The sequence below is a fragment of the Phalaenopsis equestris genome, unplaced genomic scaffold (genome assembly GCF_001263595.1).
Source record: "Phalaenopsis equestris unplaced genomic scaffold, ASM126359v1 Scaffold000392, whole genome shotgun sequence".
NCBI lineage: Eukaryota > Viridiplantae > Streptophyta > Magnoliopsida > Asparagales > Orchidaceae > Phalaenopsis > Phalaenopsis equestris.
Window position 1 is genome coordinate 844091 of NW_018164834.1, and position 7734 is coordinate 851824.

Here is a 7734-nt window from a genome sequence, read left to right on the forward strand (position 1 = left end):
TATTCAGACATAAGCACCTAAACCAAACAAAAAAAATAAAGTAAGAAAAAAAAGAACAATTGAGTGAGAGAAAGAATGGATTAATCTATCTGAAAGGACAAAGAAGTGATGGGTGGATTGACCCTCAAAAAATTATCAAACAAAACTCTAATGAGTCCACAAAAGCATATAAGAAAAATTGAGTGAGAGAGAGGATGAATTAATTTATCTGAAAGGACAAATAAGTGAAGGCTGGATTGACCCTCAAAAAATTATCAAACAAAACTCTAATGAGTCCACAAAAGCATATAACCACCCACACATGACTAGAAACTCAACACCTTGCACGACGGATGATCTCCCTTCAAACTCCCAATCTGACAATCCAAATAGATGTATTAAAAGGGGTCACTATTAAGGCCAACAAATGCAACTCAAAAGCCACAAAACAGACCCCAAAAAATGCTAACTGAAAGCCACGATTAAAGCCTCAAAACCACACCCACAAAAGGTCATAAAATAGTCATAAAAGTTTCCAAAACCGCAGCTCCAAAAGGGCACAAAACAGTCCCAAATATCGCCAAAACCCGTAGCCCAAATGAGGCACAAAACAATCCCAAACATGTCCACAAATCGCAGCCCAAAATGGGGCACAAAACAATCCCCAACATGTCCATAAACCGCAGCCCAAACTGGGCACAAAACAGTCCTAAAAACAGTACTTAAATCAGCCCAAAAACAGTATTTAAACTCGTCCAAAAACAGTGGATAAACAACCCTAAAACAATGCTTAAATCTGCCCCAAAACTATGAGCATTGGCAGCCCAAAATAGTGTTTAAAAATGCATTTAAAACTACTCCAAAATGATAAATGTATTAAGCCCAAAACAGTGAGTTTACAAACTCAGAAGATGCATTTTGGTCTTTCCAAATCAACAAATAAATCATCTCATTACTGCTAAAAAAAATGTTCATATATCAGGCAGTGCTAAAGAAATGTTCATCCAAGTCATGAACCATCCAGAAGTACAAAGTAAATGAAGATTTCATTTATGATGTTAAAACTCTCCCAACTTAAGATGATAGGGGAAGAGGGAGCCTCTTCTTCTCTTCTCCTCTTTTTTTTTGTTTTGTTTTTTTTGTTTTTGTTTTTTTTTTTTTTGGTTTTTGAAAGATATATACATACAAATCTTTAAGAAAAAAGCCTCATTGAATATACAGGTTCATGAAAGTCGTTGCCATGCATATTGATTTTTGTAACATTAATTTGAAAAGAACCATCAAAGAGATTGTTCCCAGGGGAACTAATAACTTCTCCTTGATTTTAATAAACCAAATGATTTTCTATCAAGGGGTATTGTTGAACAAGCTATCAAAGAGAAGAGAACAAATCTCTTTTTCTTCAAAAACTACATGGAAAACATTATAACTCATGCCCTGGGATCAAAGTTTAATAATACTTGAGCCAAATTTATGAAAAATCTCCGTATATACTGATTTCATTAAAAAAATAATAATGTGTCCCCATAACATAACAAGTAAGAAAATCCTATATTAACCAGGTTTAATCTTTAGCTGTGTCCTTCAGTAAACCTATGATGCCAATCCAACCCTCCAATTCAGGGCTGCCAACAAAGCCTACAATTTGAAACAACTTTTTTTTTTTCTCAAAGACCAAAACCAATAAAGAATGATAGGGGAATGAGTATTGTTAAAGTTTCTGCCAAAAATAAATTTATAAACCATAACATAAATGAGACAATGCACAACTCGCAAAACAAGCAGGGTCGTTTAGATGATGCTTGCATTTACAAACTTCTACTATCAACTTCACCCAAGGCATATAATAAATTCCAAGATAGAGTAAAGAAAGAAAGAAATCCCCTTACCCTAAATGCCCAAAGAATCCAGAAGTTAGAATGAATGTAAAAGAGAAGGGAACAAATTAACAGAGCTCCAAAAATTGCAAGGGATGCACCGACCAGTGGAGATTCAGCAACAACTTTAGATTTCCCTAAACAAACAAACATTCTGTGCTATAATTTTTTATAGAATTTTCAAATCAAAGCGGCCATGAACCAAACCATCAAAAGAATGCTAGGCTAAATGAAAGTTAAAGAAGTATCAGCACAAGTATTCATATATATATATATATACAACTTCAATGCCCTTTTAACGCTTCATGCAAGCCATTAGAATCAGCGGCTAAACAGCCAAACAAATAATCGAACGAAACAAACAAAGGATCGAATGCATAAGGAGGGAGCATGGGGATTAAACTACGGAGAGAGAAGGCACCTTAAGCTTAAAGATACAAGAAAGGAGAAAGAAGGCACCTTAAGCGGCAGAACCGACCAAGAAATCACCCGGAATTTGGCAGCACCTCCCCTTGCACCAAAATTTCAACCAGAAGAAAACCTCCCCCAAGTGGGGTTTATATATCCAAGAGGAGGAGAAACCCAAACACTCCACTTACCTGGAGATGAACTGAACGAGAAAGGGACGGTTAACCGAACGAGAAAGGGACGGGTAACCGAACGAGACAGGGACGGGTAAGGTGGCGACAAACATTGCAGGGCCAGGTATCGACCACAGTGGGAGTGGAGGCAGGGGATGTAGGGACCTCGAGCCGAAGTATCGCCAGTCCGGGGCAGCTAGGGTTGCGAGCGGTCAAAGAGGGGGAAGAGGAGTCGGGCTAGGACTCGGATGAACTGCTCGCGGGAGAGAAAAAGAATTGGGCCGAATTGCGAAGGATCGGGGAAGGGTTTGGCTCCTGCGTGAGTTAGAGCATGCGGTGGGTTTTAGGTTCAAGGAAATTTTCTATTTTTATTTTATTTTATTTTATTATTTCACTTAAGATTCGTTGATTCGAGCACAATTTAATACCACTCGGGATCATACTAAATTTGGTGTCATTCCTAGGTGAATTTGACGTTATGGACGCGCCAGCTCGGTCCATTTCGTCATCTGAGGTCGTCTGGGCAACCTTGTCGACAATCGGGTCAAAAGTACATCAAATTCAATTTTCTTCAAATTTCGAGTTCTTGATTGGTCGTTTTGAAAATTAATTTTGGTTTTGATTAATTATGAAACTTATAAATGCGTAAGCGATGTGAATTGTGATATTAAATATTTCGACTATCAACATTGCGAAATTTGTGTGCACAAATATGCAAATTGTACCTAAGGCAACTTTAGGGCTTAATGGCTCTATAGGGACTCATTTTGAGTTCTCTCATGTTAGTTTCAACCTCTTAAGTGATAGAAGTCAAAAACTGCATGTGTGGAACTCCAAAAAAGTGTTGAGAAATGGTTTGAATTTCTAAACTGAGGTAAGTCTCATCACTAGTCCTCTAAGATAGTCGACAAGAAACTCTAAGACTAGATTATAGGCTCTAAGGAGAGGAGAAAGGAAGACATCTAAATAGGGTCAACAGTGCACACGATTGTCATATTTTCAATTTTGCTACACGACACTGAAATGTATACTTGAATATGAACAAATAAAATACTAATATCTTGCGCAATACTGATGATTACTATTATAACAGAAAAATATTATTTGGTTGACATTGGATATCGGATCAACCTTAAAATTACCTACAGTTTAAGAATATTTTATACTCAATTTTTGAAAATATTATGCTTTAACGAATGGTATTTTTATGTTTTTGGTTTCAGGTGCAAAAAAAAGAGTTTAAGGAGCAAAAATACATCAAAAAGGAGCAAAATAAACTAAATTGAAGAAAAGTACCAAACCAGCCGAATTGGCGCCTAGGCACCAGATGCGGAAATTGGCTGGAGCTTAAACGTGACGGTTTGGCGCCTAGACGCCACGGTTACTTTCTAGAAGATTCATTGCATGAGGCAGAATTTTGAAAAGATGTATGAAGCAACCCTTGATCATTTCCGAAGCTTTATAAATAGAGATTAATTTCATGAGTATAAAGGGTGGGATAAGATTATATAAGGTTGGATAAAGTTGTACAGTGAGTCATATAGTGTTCTTTGTGAGTTTTTGTGATTTTTAAAGTTTGTGAGTGTTGTTAAATTCATAGAAGTCAGATAACTTCAAAAGAGTGCTTGGGGAAACATTCTACATAAGCATTTTTATCTTTTGTCGTACTTTGGATTTGAGTTTTAAAAATATGTTGTATTTGTTATCCATATGCTTCATGAGTTGTTTTTTTTTTCCTTTCTCCTTGCAATATGAAGTAATTAAGTAGGTGATTTGGATTTTGTTTTGAACTTCTTTTAATCCTAAAAATTGTGATGATATTTTTATGAGTCATTTATTTATTTTGCAAATTGGCTACAAATTGGTCACTTGTATTGTTAAAATCTGTTGAGGAACTTATAAACCCGAAATGACTAAGATTTCTTAACTTGTAAGCATCACATTCTACCTTGGAAAGAGCAGTCGCAATCGTCCGAAAGGGAATGTAAATAAATAGGGAGATAAGAATTGATGTGATAGAATTGATGTTTTTAGAGTGACATACTAAATTCTTTTATCAATTTAGTCTAGAGATTAAAACTAAGGGTCAATGGTAGGTCGTATAGAGATGCCACAATGGGTAATCTAAGAGTGAGAGATTATAACCTACCCAACGCTACTAAACATGCCGACACCAACTTTAGATTAACCATTGTTCTTTATGCTCGGAAGAGGTAAAGAATATGTATGCTCTTACTGGTCACAATATCACATTTAAGTTTCTAAACATATTGAAATCATATATTGATTATGAATTATTTATAAGGAGAAAATGTCATTTTTATATATTGTTTAAAATTATTACATTTACTTTTTACTTGCTTTTGTAGAATTCTAGTAAAATTAATTTCATCACTATTTATTTAATTAATTGTTATAGTTTAAAGTAAAGTTCGTTTAAAGTTAAAATTCCTGAATTTCATTTCTTTTATTTCTGTCACTAGTTCCCTGTGGAATCGAAACTGAGATTTTTATAGAAAATCTTATATTACTTGAAACGATACATATACTTGGTTAGTAACTCTAGTGTGTAAGTTATTTTCTAAATTTATATTATTTTGATTTAAACTAGCCGCTAAATATAATTTGAGTTAAATTTTTGACATATTAAGGAATATAAATATTTGTGTAATTGAGGATGGGTCAAGTTTTTGACGCCATTACCGGAGAACTTAAAAAAACTTAAAAGAAATAAAAGAAATTTTTAAAAAAATTAATTTTGGAACTTTTTAACTTTGAAACTTTATTTGAACTTAAAAAATTATAAAAAAACTAGTTTTATAATTATTTCAAATTTATTAAAATAAAAAAAAAATCACAAAAAAATTTGCAAAATCTGAAAAAACAAATAAAAAATACAAATAAAATTTATTTTATTTTTTTTAGATATTTTCAACTTCTGAATTTTAATTATTGTGTGTGAAGTTCGGGATCTAAAGATTTAGTACCCTACGATTCTGAATTAGAACAAACTATATAAAGCATTAGAAAACAAAAACAAATCCATAATTTTCAAGAAATGTCAAACACATCACAAAATCATATTGAAATTTCAACTAATTAAAGAGAGCATCCAAATGTACAAAAACATTTAAAAGATTATGTCAACTCTACAATAGATAAAATTCACTTAAGTATTCAAATTCTTGTTGTAACGGCTAAGTCATTTAAATTTAAACATGCAATAATACAAATGGTGCAAAATAATCAGTTTGGAGGAACGCCAAATGAGGATCTAAACTTACATCTTGCTAGTTTTCTTGAGTTTTCTAAAGTTTTCTAGAACTTTGTGTTACATTCAAATATGATGGTGTATCGAATGATGTGATTAGATTTAAATTTTTTCCTTTTTCGTTAAGGGATAAAACTAAGATGTGGCTAAATTTATTAGCACCTGGATCAATTAAAACTTGGGGAGAAATGACACAATTTTCTGGCTAAATATTTTCTTCTTTAAAAAAATGTTAGGTTTAGAAATGATATTACTTCTTTTATTCAGTATGAAAGGGAGTCAATCTAAGAGGCTTGAGAATGATTTAAGGAACTCCTTAGAAAGTGTCCACATCATGATTTATCTGACTAGTTAATTATTCAAACATTTTATAATGGATTAATAGGATCTTGTAGATCTATAATTGATGTTGTTGGTGGATGATCTTTACTGTCAAAATCATTTGAAGAAGCACGTGCTTTAATTGAAGAAATGACTACTAATAATTTTCAATAGCCCTCAAAAAGAGTAAATTCTAAAATAGTAGCTAGTATTCATGATAATGATGTTTTTACCATCTTAGTATCGCAAGTTGCTGCGATATTTAAGAAAATAGATAATTATGCTATGACATATTGACAAATACTGCAAACAAGTGAGAAAAATCTATTAGGATACGTTGGCATCAATTTTTAATGTCATGAGAGCAGGGTGTTTACCTGCATGATGCGGGATAACTTACAACATGTTCGTAACAACTGGTAGTTTATACTCCCATGTGAGACCTTTAGGGGTGTGTTGAGAGGCACGCAACCAGGGTCATTTTGCTAGGCTTTGGCTTAGGCAAAGACCGGTCAGCCTTTTACACGTCGGACGACTCCGATCGGGTGAACGAATAGTATGTGTCGCGTCGCACGCAAAATTGACTTAAATTGGTCTGATCGTCAACGAAATTGTTCGGATGGTAATTTTTACATTGCTTTTTGAAATATTTACCGGGCTATCTATCATTCTTATAGTTTATCCTATGCGTTTTCATTTTTTGGGTTTGCAAGTTACAAACTTTTTTATCTGCAATGAGAGGTATTCTAGAATTTTAGTAATAAATACACTTCTTTTGAAATCTAATATTTGTTATATTTATTAAATGATTATTTTTAAGAGTAGAAAATGAAAAATTTTAATTTGTATTCCTGACTCTATCAGGAATTTCTACAATGTTTAACCCTTTTTCTTTATTTTATTTTATTTTTCTTGTTAGATTTAGTATTGGGGCCCTGTTTTATCTTTTTCTATGTTTGGTTTTGGTGTTTTCAATTTTTGCTTTCCTCTTCAAATCTTTTTTGTTCAATAGTATATATTTAGTTCTCTAAATATATATTTATTGTTCTTAGGTGGAGATTTCCTTTATTATAAACACAACATGGATAATTTTCTTATACCTTGGTCAATTTACAGTTACTTTACTTGATCTTATGCCAAGTTTAATGATGCATTTGGTTTTTGGTCGAGATTTGGGTTTTGTGCTATGATGATAGCTAGTCTCATAGGCAAACTCAGGTAAGGTTTAGGGGGGTCAAATTCAAATTTTTACTTATATGGAAGACCATTTTGGACCTTTTGTCCCTCCTGAAAAAACAATTTGCCCTTTGCCGACCTAGCCCCTCCTACATTGGGTTGGGATTTGTTTTTTGTGCAATTGTATTTTTAGAAATCTATTATTACTTGATTCCGCCTTTGAGTTTTACAAGGTTACAATTTTTGGCTTGAAAATTCTCATCCATTTAATTCTAAATTTTAACTCTACAAGCTAATGCTAAAGTTATTGTTTGGGTATGAACATGTTATCATCGAATTCACGAGTAAATGCAACTAACATAATGGAGTATTAAAAATAAGTCAATATCTCTCAAATCTTTTGAAACGTGGGAGCCTTGACAATAGGGTTGGCTTAGCGATCTCCCCATGACTGACAACCTTAACATCGAAGAACTTGACGCGCTTCTTTGGGTTATGGTAAAATCCACAAATTGTTAGTTCACATCGA

The 7734-nt window shown here is 33.3% G+C and overlaps 1 long non-coding RNA gene across 1 annotated transcript in view; it reads right to left on the reverse strand.

Annotated features, from left to right (window-relative positions):
• LOC110026659 overlaps nucleotides 1-2864 on the reverse strand; it is a 20178-nt gene extending 17314 nt beyond the window's left edge. Inside the window, exons 1-2 of the long non-coding RNA XR_002294234.1 lie at nucleotides 2316-2864; nucleotides 1869-1993 (exon numbers count right to left, since the gene is read on the reverse strand). This is a non-coding gene — a long non-coding RNA (uncharacterized LOC110026659). The remainder of the gene's footprint in view (nucleotides 1-1868; nucleotides 1994-2315) is intronic.
• Between the last annotated feature and the right edge of the window lie 4870 nt (nucleotides 2865-7734).